Genomic DNA, 15,010 nt, shown 5'->3' with positions numbered 1-15,010 from the left:
GTGTGTGTGTGTGTGTGTGCACATATATGCCCACACAAGCATATGAAGGAGGAAATACTGGTGTTCCTTTAAAAGGGAACAATATCAGAAAGCCAAGCAAAATGAAGGGACAGGGTCTTGCTGATAGGAAAAAAAAAATGCATCTATAGAAAAGAGAAAATAATCTGGAAAACAAAAAGTTTAGGCAATTTTAACTTTACTCTGGGGTTGGTAGTGTCTCCTTTTGACTCCTTTGGTCTAGTCCCTGGATCCCCTTCACTGCCATTATAAGCTTCCTTGCTCATCATCTCCATCCCACAGCCAGAGCGTTCTATCTAAAACTCAAACCTGACCATGTACGTTCCCCATTTAAAGCCTCTTTTAATGGTTCCCAATTTGCTCTTAGGATAAATCTATCATCTCACCAGTATCCTCTCCCTCTCCCCAGACTCTAACTTGCTCTGTCTTGCTTCAGGTCTCTGCACGCCCTTGAAATAATCCTGCTTGAAATAACCTCTGCCCCACTTGCCATTTCCTCCCTTAGCTAACCCCCAATATTCTTTCCAACTTACTGCTTAGAAACCTTTCTCTCCGGAAAGACTCTTACTTATATCCACCTTCCTCCAAGTATCCGAGGCAATCCAGTAGCTTCCTGCAGTTATAAAATCCTTCTTTAGAGGGCGCCCTCGTGCATTTGTTTGCTTCCTTGTCTATAAACCCCCCTAGATTGTGAGCCAATTTACAATATGGCCTGGTGTCCATCTTACTCCTTGTTATGTAAACAGTATTTAGCAGAATTCACGGTATATAGCCACTAATTAATAAATATGAAACTAATGAATGAATGCATTTGAAAGTGATTTAGATAAACCATAAAAATAAGAATGAAAAAAATACATCAAAGATAAAGGGTTACAAATACTCTTTCCTAAATAAAATGAGACTTAAACATAAGCTCCTATCCTCAACTAGCTTTTGAAAGCTTTTAAGACCTTGGTAAAATATAGTCTTCCTGATTTGTGATTATACCAATAGTACATCAATGATATGTGGTCCACTGACAAAATGGAATGCTTTACAGAGCTAGAAAATTAGATTAAAACAGAACAAACTGATTGGATTTAAAGATTATATGGGGTCACAGTCTCGAGACTTGCATTTGAGAATTGCCAGTAGTGAGAGTATTATATTATCCATAAATCCATCTTCCATGTAAAGAAATACATGTTGTGAGCAGGCTGATCTGTTGCAGCTCGTATCTTCTAAAAATTCATATCAGTACATGATGCTAATGTGTGCCGCTGCATATTATTTGCATGCTATACTGTTATTTACTTAGTAATTCCAAAGGGAGTGAATGTGGAGCATGGTGCTTGTCATGCCAGGTATTTTTCAAATATAATAATTCCTCCATTCAAACATAATACACACATGAATTAACAGTGCATGGTTAGCACACATATAGCACATGATAAAATTCTGGTTGGATATACCTAAAAACGTTTAACGTAAATTCCATGTTGAAATTCTCATTGTTTATAAATGTAATCTAATGCATTCTAAATTCTTCCACTTTTTGCACTAAGGATTTGAAAATATTTCCATCAGAAACAAAACAAAACAAAACAAAACAAGAACAAAACCCAGCATATTCTAGGTAAAATACAGATATTAAAATCTTTATATTAACACACACACACACTCTCCACCTATAAAAACTCAACTAAATTAATGTTCTTAGTTATTTTTGGTTTCTATTTTGTTTTGTTTCATTTACTGAAGGGCTTAATTATAGAAATTGTTACATAATTGATATTTTCCACATTAAAATATAGATTTTAAAAGAAAGGCCTTTAGTATAGCAACATTTGGGTAGGACAAGATAGTTATAGATATGACCATAAATATTTTTTTAACCTTTTAAAACGAAGATAAAAATGAATCATCTGTCTTTAGACAGCAACTTATATTTGTAGTTCCAAAGCGGGAGGGAAGATTGCTCTCAAACTTCTTATATCCTATATCCTTCTTTGTCCTCCAAAAAGGCAAAGATATCTGCCTATGACAAGCAAACTATGATATGATAATTCCCTGCTGCCCAATTTGAAAATTAAAAAAATAAAATCACCATGGTGATTACAGGGTATCATGAAAATACATAGTCAGTTGTTTTAGTATTATTATGGAACTCATAACATTATGTTGAGTGTTAAAAATAAAGTATTACTGGGATGCCTGGGTGGCTCAGAGGGTTAAGCCTCTGTCTTTGGCTCAGGTCGTGATCTCAGGGTCTTGGGATGGAGCCCCGTATCACATCGGGCTGTCTGCTCAGCTCTCTGCTTCTCCCTCTCTCTCTCCCTGCCTCTCTGCCTCCTAGTGATCTCTGTGTGTGTGTCAAATAAATAAATAAAATCTTAAAAAAAAAAAAGCATTGTTTACTAACTGGAAATAATAATAATATAAAAAAACTATTTTAAAGAATTTGGAGAGAAGCAAATATGGAGTCTAACTCTAAGAATTTTCCATCTTTAAATGGTCTTCTGTATTCCATTGATATTAAGGATGTACAGAAAGGAGAAAAAGAAATTATTAAAGTTGGATCAATATAAAAATATTGAATTTTTCAGAGTTTCTAATCCTATTTTCTTTAAGTTTTTTTTCCCCTCCCATTTGCACTGAGCAAGAGATAAAATAATATTTTTCTACCCCTAGCAAATTTGTAGACTAAGACCTAATTTTGAAAGATGAATTTGAACAAAACTAACATCCTGTAGGAAGCTCAGTTTTTAAGTGGGTTTTCGAATCCTCTGCCCCTCAAAGTATGGACCTTGAATTAGCAGCACTGGCAGCACCTGGGAGTTTATGAGACACACAGAATCTCCTGGTGCCACTCAAGACATTCTCATTTCAAATCCGCATGGTAACAAGACCTCCTGCAGATCTGTATACACATTAAAGTTTGAGAAGGCAAATTCTATTACACAGGTACATATAATGCATTCCTTCTCAAAGCTCAAGGAGATTTGGCACAGCTCATAGTCACAATGTTTTTCCATGATAGAAAGGGGGGTATGTTTTAATTTTATAGACAAGCAAAAAATAGTATGCATAAGGGATGTGATTTACCACTTATTACACAGTCAATAATGATAAGTTTGTCGATGAGTAATCAATATTAAAATGATTTCTTCCTCTCATTCTATAACTTGAAGCTATCAAGGGAATGCTCTTTTGGGTAATAAAAACAGACTCTTGCTAACATCATTGAGTTTTTATGAAATTAGAGGTCTTATAGTATATAAAGAGAATAATCTCCAGAATGAGTTTACTTTCTATGTTCTTTTTCTTATTAACGATCAGTAATTAGAGCCGTACAAATCTATGTGACTGCAGCGTAAACGAACCTTTGTGCCTTTTTACTCTATTTTACTGGTGATAAATTATCTTATTTTATCATGCTATTCCCCCAATCTGAATAATTTTGTTGACTTAATAAGTTTAATTGATTCATTTCATTGTTTTTCATGCCTAACTCTAATAAACAAATAGTTACTCTTCTCTATTTGCTAGGACAAAACACAGTGTAGGAATTGGTGTGTGTTAAATGATGAATAAGATACAATCTCTGCTCTCAAATACACTCCAGTTCATCAGGGAGAGAGAAACGTACACAAATAACCATGATTAATTTCAATGACAAAGAAAATGATGTGGGAACACGGAGACCAGTCACTTCTGATTTGTGGAATTAGTTAAGACTTGTTGAAGGAGAAAACACTTAAAACTAGGCCAAAGAGGATGAGGAAAAGCTTGTATAGGGCAATTTATGTGTGAAGAGAGCAAGAGTATTTCCATGTGTCCAGGGAATTATTTCAAAAAGTGCCCAGGTAATGAAGTAACCAAATAATTTTACTTACTTACCTACTTACAGGCAGGTACACAGTTTAAAACTGACGCTTGAAAAAATAGATGTAATCAGTTTCTATCGTATATATCTATACATATTAATGAATTAATCAGGGAAGTGGCAAGATGACAAAATCCATTTAGAGGAGAGTAAAACAGGCTGCGTAACATGAAGTCAGTAGAGGAAAAAAAAAATCCCAAGAATAATGTTAATATTAGATACAAAGTTGGTTAACAACCTATTGGGCAATAAAAATGTAACCTTTGAGGTTATCTTTTTCAGTAGACAGAAATCATGAGTTACTTATCTACCTTCTAAAAGTTAACTTCTAACGTTACAGTCTGGCTCTGATCAATACAAAATCAAACAAACTTAAAATTCCCCTAAGACATCAGCTGACTCACAAGTGAAGTGTTTGAGGATGCTTGGTAGAACTTCAAAAGGGCACATGTAGATAAAATAAGTTGATTTGTCAATACTACCCAGTTAAGTAGCTATTATCGTACCCAGTTGGTAGAAGAAACAGTGTTAAAGATAATTAGGCAAATTGCCCAAATCACATAGCTTATACACAAAAGAAGGAAGATCTGAATCCAGATTTGCTTGATTTCCAGGACATAGCCTTGGAACTACACAAAAGGAGCAGTTAATACTTCTGTCCCAGGCAACATCTAGGTGCTAATTAAATAAATTATCTTAATGTTTAAAACAGACACCCAGTCCCCCCTGCCCTCCACTAGAACCACCAAACCATGAGGTTTTCGGAATTCTACTGCACAAATAATAAAGAGACAGGGATTCAAAAAAGCAGAAGGACAAAGGGAGGGTAAGGTAGTCGATGGTGAAAGACCTAGGAAAGAAGCTTGGATTTTGAATTCTAAGATTGTATATATATTGTGTTCAAAGAATAATACACTTTGGTGTGCCCTGAGGAAAGGCAGACAGAAATTAGAGAATCAAGAAAGTGGATGAAAAAAAAAAGTGGATGGAGATGTTCTTTGGGCAAGAATTTGCTTTTTGTGATTCTTAACCACTTTGGTTCATGTATCAGTCTGTGATTCAGAGAAAGTTATGGAGTCTTTCTGCTGAAATGTGTGTATCTATTAATACACAAAATTTTGCCTTCCTGTGTACCCATAAAATTTTGTACTTTTTGAGGACACAAAGAATTTACATAAGGATACCAATAGGTGGTCAGTGAGAACATCCATGAATATTTTAGACCTTCCTATGTATTGTTTAAGCACATTGTTTAAATAAATGGGATTTTGACTGAAACAGAGAGGATGAAAAACAGTGCACTGCTTATCTTCCTCTGGTTAGCACCAGGACCAAACACCCGAGTTCACACTGATCCAATTCCAGCCTCTTGATTTAATACAAAATCTACCTTTTCCCAGGTACAACTAAAAAGACATGAGCATAATAATGTGCTTGAAGGCACAACCTCTGAAGCTACATGCCCAGGTTTAAATATCAGCCTCCCTAACTTCTAGCTATGACTTTTTTTTTTTTTTAATCTCTGTTTTAGTATTCTTACCTATAAAAGGAGGATAATGATAGTACTTACCTGTTAGGAGGTTTCAGTAAGTTTCTATTTGTATGTATATGAAGAGTTTAAAGCAGTATTTGGCACGTGAGCATTTGCTAAGCAAACAGGTGTTCACATACCCCAACTTTTACTATTTTCTTTTGCTTAAAACATGTCAATTAAATACCGAGAGTCCACAATATCACTTCTTAAGGTCTGTAATATCTCTGCAGGATAGGCCTGCATTTCTGAGCTTTTTGCAGAATAGGCCTCTTATCTCTGAGCTTTCAAAAATCTTAAGAATATATATATATATATATATATATATATATATATATGAATATATAAATGATTTCACTGCTGATTTAAAGAGTATTAGCCTTCTGAAACGTGAAAAAAAATGATTATTTTTCCTGTTCCTAAAATAGAGATAGCCCCTATAAATTACTTATTCTGTCTACAACTGGTATAATTTCACTTAAAGTTTCCTGGTATTTCCTGACTAATTAATTACGTAATGTTAAATATGAGTTCATTAGAAAAAATATGTACCTGATGTATGTTCTTAACTACTAAGCTTTATCTTATTGTACTTTGTCCTTTGAATTATTGAATTAATAAACTCTACCATTATCTTAATTGGGGCTTTGCTCCTTGATGATTCTATATCATGGAATTAATTACCATTTTGTTTCTCAGTATCTTGGTACAAAAAATCTCCAAGTCCTATAGCTACTATTGGTATTTTATTGAAAAGATATTTTATGACTTCATATTTTAGTGTTTATGATTTAATCATATTCTGGAAAATTCTATAGTTTTAAGTAAGGAGCAGTTTGAAATTTATATATTACCCCAATAATAGGAAACATTCCCACTCACTATATTAATTCTGATAAGGTAAACTCTGTCTCATAACATCTCCCATCCAAGTACTTACCAGGCCCAACCCGGCTTAGCTTCTGAGATCAGACACCTCACAACATCTACTTTGATTAAGAGCATATAAATTTGCCTTTGATAACACTTTATTTTCTGGACTTAATGCTGTTTTAGTATTTCAGGGTTTCTTTTTCATAAACCTGGATAATACTTAACATTTATTTAACTCACTCAGGAACTGTAAGTCTTCAAATATTCTAAAGATGAAAAGACCTTATATAATTTCACATCATTTATGCAAACATGATGTATTGCTCACCTTCTGGAGTTAAGAAGCAGGGAGTATTTTAAGTCTCCTTTAATTTCCACTATGTAAACTTTAGGATGTTTCTCATTGTGTTCCTCACAAGGAGTTCTGTCATACAAATTGAGTAAGAAAATGAGAGATTTATGGATAAGCTGGGGACAGAGGTAGAATTTTGAAATGAGCATATTTATAAATCCATGTATTTTATAGATGACTTTCAAAAGGCACAGAGTGAAATTCACATTTCTGACTGAAGATATTATTCCTGCTCAAATTATAAATATATCTTCAGCAGGAAACATGTTTCTAAACCAGACTACCTTCCTCAGTAAATTTCAATAGGTATGTTCACATTTGAACAGTAGAGGGAGCTCTGAAAAAGCTTAGTAAATAGGTGAAAAGTGGAAGTTATAAAATTCTGAGTAAAAATTACTAAGAGTACTTCAGTCATAAATCAATAAGTTGATTTTTACTTTAGAAGTCATGTGCCTTTTGAGATCCTTTAGAGGGTTAATACGCTTTATTTTTCATGTCTTGAATAATTACTTCATTTTAAAGAGCTCTGGGTATTTCGTTTGCTATTGTCCATACAGCCCGTTAAGTTTAAGAATATATCTACTTAAACATTAACAGAGTTTTATAGGTTCTTTTATATGCTTACTCTCTCCACTTTATGAATGTTACAACTGCACTAACAGTTTGTAAAAAGTGATACTTATTAAGTCTCCAAAAACGTTATTGTTTAAAGTTTGGCTTGCGGGTCTAAATAAAATTGGACTGGAATAAACATAGTTCTATAAAAGCCCAGAACTATCCAATGGCTATACCTAGTTAATAAACAGTTGATATTTACTGAGTATTTATTGGAATCTTAACGTTCTGGGTACCCTAATAAATATAAAAGGAATACAACCAAGTGAGAATGTTCTCAGGAGCATAGAATAGCTATTCTGGCAGACAGAAGCGATTTAGGGCCAGAACTTGGTTTCTGGCATTTGGGTAGAGGCTCCATTTTTGAGACAAATAACTTATTCAGATATAATGATTCATATATGTCTTTGAGGATTTGATGTGATAATTATATGATATAATGAAGGTAAATTTTCTTAATCTGTTGCTGAATCATAAATTTTCAGTAAGTAACCTTCTTTTCCATGCATATCCACCAGAGCTAGTAAATGCCCACAACTCATAATCCATATTTCCCAAATCCAAACATCTCTAAAAACTGATATAATTTTCCATGTAATTCACTTTATAGCAAAACCTAGAACTGACCCAAACTAATTTAGCAGTAAGATGTAACCTCAACTGAAAGGAAGTTAACTATAGTCACTCTATTTTATACTTTATAAACATCCATTTTTGGGGGGGAAATGCCTCAAACCATTTATTTTGCTTATATCCCCTCTTCTACACTAGCATGAACAAAATACACAATTTAGAAGCCATATCTACAGTGTCGACAAGCTCTGCTGCTAAATGTACAAAAATAAATTTAATGTCTAAGAAACAGGGGGCTCTGTAAAGCTACAACTTCAAGAATAAAAGGCTTCTTTAAAAAACAAGCATTAGGTAACAGGAGAACTAGAAGATCTTTTCTTTTCAAAGGTATATAAAATAATATTCTTAGCAACTGATGGTGACTATATAAAATAAACCTTTAAAGATCACTATCTCTTATTTTAGGAATATATTGTCTATCAATTCTAATCAGAAAATGACTCAAAATCAAGCACAAAATACCACATTCCCTTGACTGTAAACATCCACTATTTTGCTGAAATTACCATCTCTGATGATTAGGTGCTCATGTAGAACTCCATGTGGGTTTTATATCACATCCAATATATGTTTACCATTATAGACCTAGACTTCGGAAACTTCTTAACTTTAAAATGCTTGTCTGCAAGGATTTTGGATGAAAGATTGTGACCATGTAGCCTATACCCATCTCTAAACTGTCTTGAGTATATGATAATGATCATGTTTAATTTATAAGGCTAGAAATTATAGATGGGTAAATATCATGCAGAAAAGATCTAAAAAATAATCCATCATTAGGTACGCTGTTCTGGACTGTTGGGGTTTTCCCAAAATTCATTGAAATCCTAACCCCCAATGTGATGATTTTAGGAGTTGGGACTATTGGGAAGAAATGAAGGCAAGATGAGGTCATAAGGGTGAAGCCCTCATGAATGGGGTTAGTGTCCTTGTAAGAGCCAGGAGAGGGTTTGCTTCCTTTCTGTGCTTTTGCCATGTGAGGATACAAGAGAGTCAGTAGTCTGCATCTTGGAAAACAGCCTTCACTAGAACTTGACCATGCTGGCATCCTGAGTTCAAAGATCCAGCCTCCAAAACTGTGTGAAATAAATTTCTCTTGTTCATAAGCAATCCAGTCTATGGTGCTTTGTTATATCAGCCTGATTCAACTAAGACACAAACCATCCCCCATGCAAGAATTTATGTTTCCATCAAGCCACTGAAGTTGTTGTTGTTGTTTAAAGATTTTTTAATTATTTATTTGTCAGAGAGAGAGAGAGAGAGAGAGAAAGCACAGGCAGGCAGAGGCAGAGGAAGAAGCAGGCTCCCTGCCTAGGAAAGAGCCCGATATGGGACTCGATCCCAGGACGCTGGGATCATGATCTGAGCTGAATGCAGCTGCTTAACCAACTGAGCCACCCAGGTATCCCAAGCCACTGACGTATTAACATTGAAATTATCTAAACATTATAACAGCATTATGTAGAACTGCTGTGAATTCTTGCTAACCAGAGACTAGTTCTTTATGAGATGATGACAACTTATTTAGTTGCAGATTTATCCCATCAATTCCGGCATATATCTACATCATTCAGTAGAACATCAAATGCTAGGGGTTCATATATCATGAAACACTGTTAAGTCAATTAGATAACAAGTGACAAATCAAAGAGAAAATGATTCAGAATTATTGTGGAGTGAAAGCTGATGATAAAATGATTTATAATAGTTTTTTTAATGATCCTGGTTCTTCACCAGTGATTCAATAGGTAGAGTAACAGAAAAACCACCAGAATGTCTCCTAAAGAAATATGAACACTGTATTCAAGAACAGCAATATGGACTATTTTCTACTCCTGAAAATGAAATGTAAGAAAATTGGAGAAAATAAAAATACAGATGTCAGTTATAGGGAACAGTTTATGGGGCACCCAGGTGGCTCAGTAGGTTAAGTATCTGCCTTCACCTCAGGTCATGTCCCAAGGTCCTGGGATCAAGTTCTGCATCAGGCTCCCTGCTTACTGGGGAGTCTGCTTCTCCCTTTCCCTCTGCTGCTCCCCCCGCTTATGCTCACTCTCTCTCTGTCAAATCAAATCTTAAATAAATACATACATACATACACACATACATACATACATAAATAAAGGGACCAATTTAGACTTTATTTTTTAAAAAATTATAGTAGTTTAGTATTATGCAGGTACTCCTATAGACCAAATGTCTTTAATATATCTGTATGCCAATAATTTTTATATTAATACAGCTTAAAATGCACACACATATTATTTCCTTCTTGGTATATAATAGACCCTTTCTGCCCCACCACCAACCCTAGAAGTTTTCAGTAGCATCACTAAGTACAACCCTGAATCTACAGTTCTAATGTGAAGAAAACACTATGCTGAGATACTTTTATTATGGTAACTGAGATATTACACCAAGATACATACATTTCCAAAATAAGATAAGTGCAGCACTGGTGAAACAGGCAATGGTATGAAAAGAATGGCTTAGTAAAGGGAATTTATGAATACGAGCTCACAATCACAAACAGAATAGAATGTGTGTAAGTAAACCAACATGCTGGATAAATATTTTCTCCTAAAAGCACAATCATGTAATTTTCATGAAATACAAAGATTGCAGTTATTTTCAAGGTTACCTCTACTTGTTTTCTTCTCCTGTTTAATGATAGACTGCTTTTGTCTTTTCCTTATCTCCTTTCTTTTCCCACTGTGGGGCTCGTTTATTTTCTGGTCACAGTTTTATTTTGGCTTTCCCTGCTGTGTTGGTGTTAAAACAAATTAGTTTAATATATTTTCCTAAAGGTAGCTGATTTAGATTTTTTTCTTTCCTATGGATAAAGATAAAAATGCTTTAATAAATTTATTTGAAGGTAGTTGAGTTTTAGTGCCTCTGTGACTTACTTCCCGCTGAGGAATCTCAGTGTGGCACACTGACATATTTTGAAAGCTGCCTGAAGAGTTGGGTTGTTGCTTTATCTGATACAGAAATCATGCAGTTTTCATCATTTTTTTCTTCTTTTGACCTTCTTCTCTCCCTTTTTTGCTTTCATAGTCCCTCCCTCTCTCTCTTTCTGTATTCCTTCTATTCTTTCTTCCTTCCCTTGGTCACAGTGATATTTGGAACACTGCCAAAATGTATTTTGTAAACATGAAGGACTAGAAGAGCATGCTACAAATAGAATGACTTTTGTTAGTTTGTTTCTTGTCTTATAGTTTAAAAAAAAATAACAGAATTATGCTCAGTAAAGAGGAGATGGATTTTTAAAACTGATCTACATTCTTTAGTAAATTGCTACTTCTGATTAGGCTGACGTGGGGATTTCTCAAGATGGTATTTTGAGAGTAGTCCCCTGGCCCAGGAAGCAGGTACTTGGAACTGAGTGAGCTACCATGGGTATGATAAGGATTCTGCAAGGGTTTCATGCTGCTTCTCTGCCAGTGCTCTCATTAGAGCCCAAGTGAGTCTAATTTTAGAAACTCTCTGTTTATTATACTTCTTTCAAATAATGGGCATTCCTTGCCTACATGATTAGAAATTCCTGAGAAAACTTATGTCAGACCTTTTTACCTCATTCCTTTGGAAAATCCCTTGGTATCCAACTCTCTGCTGTGTTTACTAGTGTCAAAGTTCTCTTGCATTGACCCTAACATAGAATCCACCCTATGGGACAAGGTACAACCCTCAGGACCCCCAGTGCAAGCAATTCACTGCCATTTCTGTATTTCAGTGGAAACTTGGTGGATATACTCTTGTGAAGAAACTTAGATTTCTTCCTAAGTGTGACAGAGGACTCAGTCATGAGTGTGGATGGCAATCAAATTTTCTCACTCAGTTGGTAATGGCATAGGAGCAGGTGGTAGATTCAAGGCTATAGTGAGCTATCTACTATACTAGAGAAGTTGACACAGTCATTCACTTCATTGGATGTTCTGTCCCTATTGCATGATTACATTTGACTAACAAGTTGTTGAGACCATAACAGCTATCACAACATAAGTCACCAGTATATGGCCAACCAAAAGACATTTCTCATTATTTATTTACCAGGAACAAACAATAACAAAAATAACTTTTTTTTTTATTAAAATGAATGTTGAGGGTTTTCCAAGATAGTGGCATAGGAAGAGCCTGAGCTCACCTCCTCCCATGAATGCGCTGAATATACAGCGCTATAGGGAGCAATCCCCTCTGAAAGACACCTGAAAAAAGACCAAATAGCTTCTCCACAACAATGAATGAAAGGGCTACATGAAGACAGGTAGAAGAAACAGACATTCTCTCACCCAGAATCCTACTTTTGGCACAGTGAACCACCATCAGGAGGGATCTCAAATATGAACTTCTCCCTAAGGAGCAAATGTTTTGTACCTTATAGCAGACACCCCAACACTTGAGACAAGCTCTGGAGAGATGATCCCCTAAAATGTCTAGCTTTGAAAAACAATGGGGCTTATATCCAGGAGATTCCAAAGGCAAAAGGAAACATAGCACTTGTGTGTGTGTGTGTGTGCAATTGGGGGAATTGAAGGTGAAGAGGATTTGAAACTGATACCAAGGAGGTGCCTGGGTGGCTCAGTCAGTTAAGTAGCTACCTTTGGCTCAGGTCATGGTCCCAGAATCCTGGGATGGAGTCACTCTGCCTATTTGTGCTCCCTATCTCTCTGTCAAATAAATAAAGAAATAAATCTTGGAACTGATGCCACTTTTAAAGGACTCAAACATGCAGACTCACTTTCCAAAGAGTCCAGTTCTAAAGCAACAGTTTAAAAAGTTCCTAGACTACTTGTGGAGATCCATTTGCTAATCTTTTTTTTTTTTTTTAAAGATTTTTTATTTATTTATCAGAGAGAGGGTGGGGGAGAGAGCGAGCATAGGCAGAAAGGATGGCAGGCAGAGGCAGAGGGAGAAGCAGGCTCCCTGCCGAGCAAGGAGCCTGATGTGGGACTCGATCCCAGGATGCTGGGATCATGACCTGAGCCGAAGGCAGCTGCTTAACCAACTGAGCCACCCAGGCATCCCTCCATTTGCTAATCTTAAAGAGTCTACTGGAAGAGCAGGGATCTGCAGAGACTTTCTTCTGGATGGAGGTGTTGGTTGGCATCATATTTGCACTCTCCCTCTACCTGGCTAGCATAGGTAAGCACACACAGTTCCCACACTCTTCTGCTACCCTGCTGAAGCCCACAGGCACACATGGTTCCTACGCTCTCCTATGGCCAAAGCCCCACCCCTGCATTCTCCAGCTGCCTTGATAAAAACAGTAGGCATGCACAGACCAAATATTGCACAACAGAGACAGCAGACTGAAACACACCCCCAGTTTTCCTGTGAAAAAGATCTATTTACTTGTCCTGGAGTTTTACCAATATAAAGGCTATGGAAGTACTTTCAGAGAATGTCTTTTGCTCTTCCTAAGCTTAGCTATAACTTGCTGTTATCTCCCAGAAAGGACTCTATATACTCATCTGGAGTCTTGGTGTTTGTAACAGTCATCCAAGTACCTCCAAATCACTTAGTCTCGAGGCTAGAAGAGTTTTTACAACTGATATCCTACAGAATGTATACCTTCATACCTTACAAGCTACAGTCTGAGATTTCTGGCTTCCAATCAGCCTCAAACTAGGAGTTGAATAAGAACTCTCTGTCTGGAATAAATGAGAGTTCTTTATACTCTCTCAACACCTGGGAACTATCAAGAATAAATCAGGATGTTAGAAAATCACAAAGCTTCAAGAGACAACCAAGAGTTAGATCAAGGCTGAATGAAAAGATTCATCTTCTATACAAGGATACTCTTTTAAGACTGAGAGAAGTAGCTGTTCCACCTAACACATATAATCAAATAGAGAGAATCAAGCAAAATGAGGTAACAGGGGAATATGTTAACAACTGAAAGGGTAAGATAAAATCTCAAAAACAAACAAATAAAAACCTTAATGAAACAGAGATAAGTAATTTACGTGATAAAGACTTCAAAGTAGTACTCATAAAGATGCTCACTGAGCTGGGGAGAATAATGGATGTACATGGTGAGAACTTCAATAAAGATACAGAAAATAAAAGAAAGTATCAAATGGAAGTCATGGAGCTGAAGAATATAATAACTGAACTGAAGAAAATACACTAGACAGGTTTAATAGCAGACAAGGTGAAGTAAAAGAAAGGATCAGTGAGCTAGAAGATAGAACAGTGGGAAATACCCAAACAGAGCAGCAAAAGGGGGAAAAAAAATTTTTTTTTTAAAGAAGACAGCTTAAGATGGGATAACACCAAGTGGAATAATATGTACAATGTAAGAATCACAGATATAGATAAGAGAGAAAGGGAGCAAAAAGCTTATTTGAAGAAATAATGTCTGAAAACTTCTCTAATCTGGGGAAGGAAATAGACATCCAGATCCAAGAAGTTAAGGAAAAAAAAAAAAAAAGTGAAGCTAAAGAGAGCCACACCAAGATATAACTAAAAGAGTAACAGTTAAAGAGAAACAGAATCTTAAAAGTAGCAAAAGGAAAACAACTTATTGCATACAATGGAACTTCCATAAGACTATCAGATTTTTCAGCAGAAGCAGAAACTTTGCAAGCCAGATGGGAGTGGTAGGACATATTCAGAGTGCTTAAAGGAAAGAAAAACTTCCAACAGAGAATACTTTACTGACAAGATTATCATGCAGGACTGAAGAGGAGATAGAATTTTTCAGACGGGCAAAAATTAAAAAGTATATCACCACTAAATGAGCCCTATAATAAATGTTAAATAGACTTCTTTAAGCTGAAAATAAAGGTCTTAATTAGTATCAAGAAAACATATGAAAATATATGTCTCACTGGTAAAGGTAAATATACAATAAATGTAGTAGATTCACCGCTTTAAAGCCAGTATGAATGTTAAAAGACAAAAGCAGTAAAAATAACTAACTATTATAGTTAAGGTATACACAAAATGAAAAAGTATAAAATGTGACAGCAAAAATATAAAACAAGGAGGAAATAAAATAATAGCTTTAGAATGCATTCAAATTTACATTACTATCAACTTTAAATAGACTGTTATATATGGTGAATATTATGTGTGATCCTCATGGTAACCACAGACAAAAAATGTATTGTAGATG

This window comes from Mustela nivalis, assembly GCF_964662115.1.
Source record: "Mustela nivalis genome assembly, chromosome: 1".
Classification (NCBI taxonomy): domain Eukaryota; kingdom Metazoa; phylum Chordata; class Mammalia; order Carnivora; family Mustelidae; genus Mustela; species Mustela nivalis.
Note: the sequence above shows the minus strand (reverse complement) of the source record.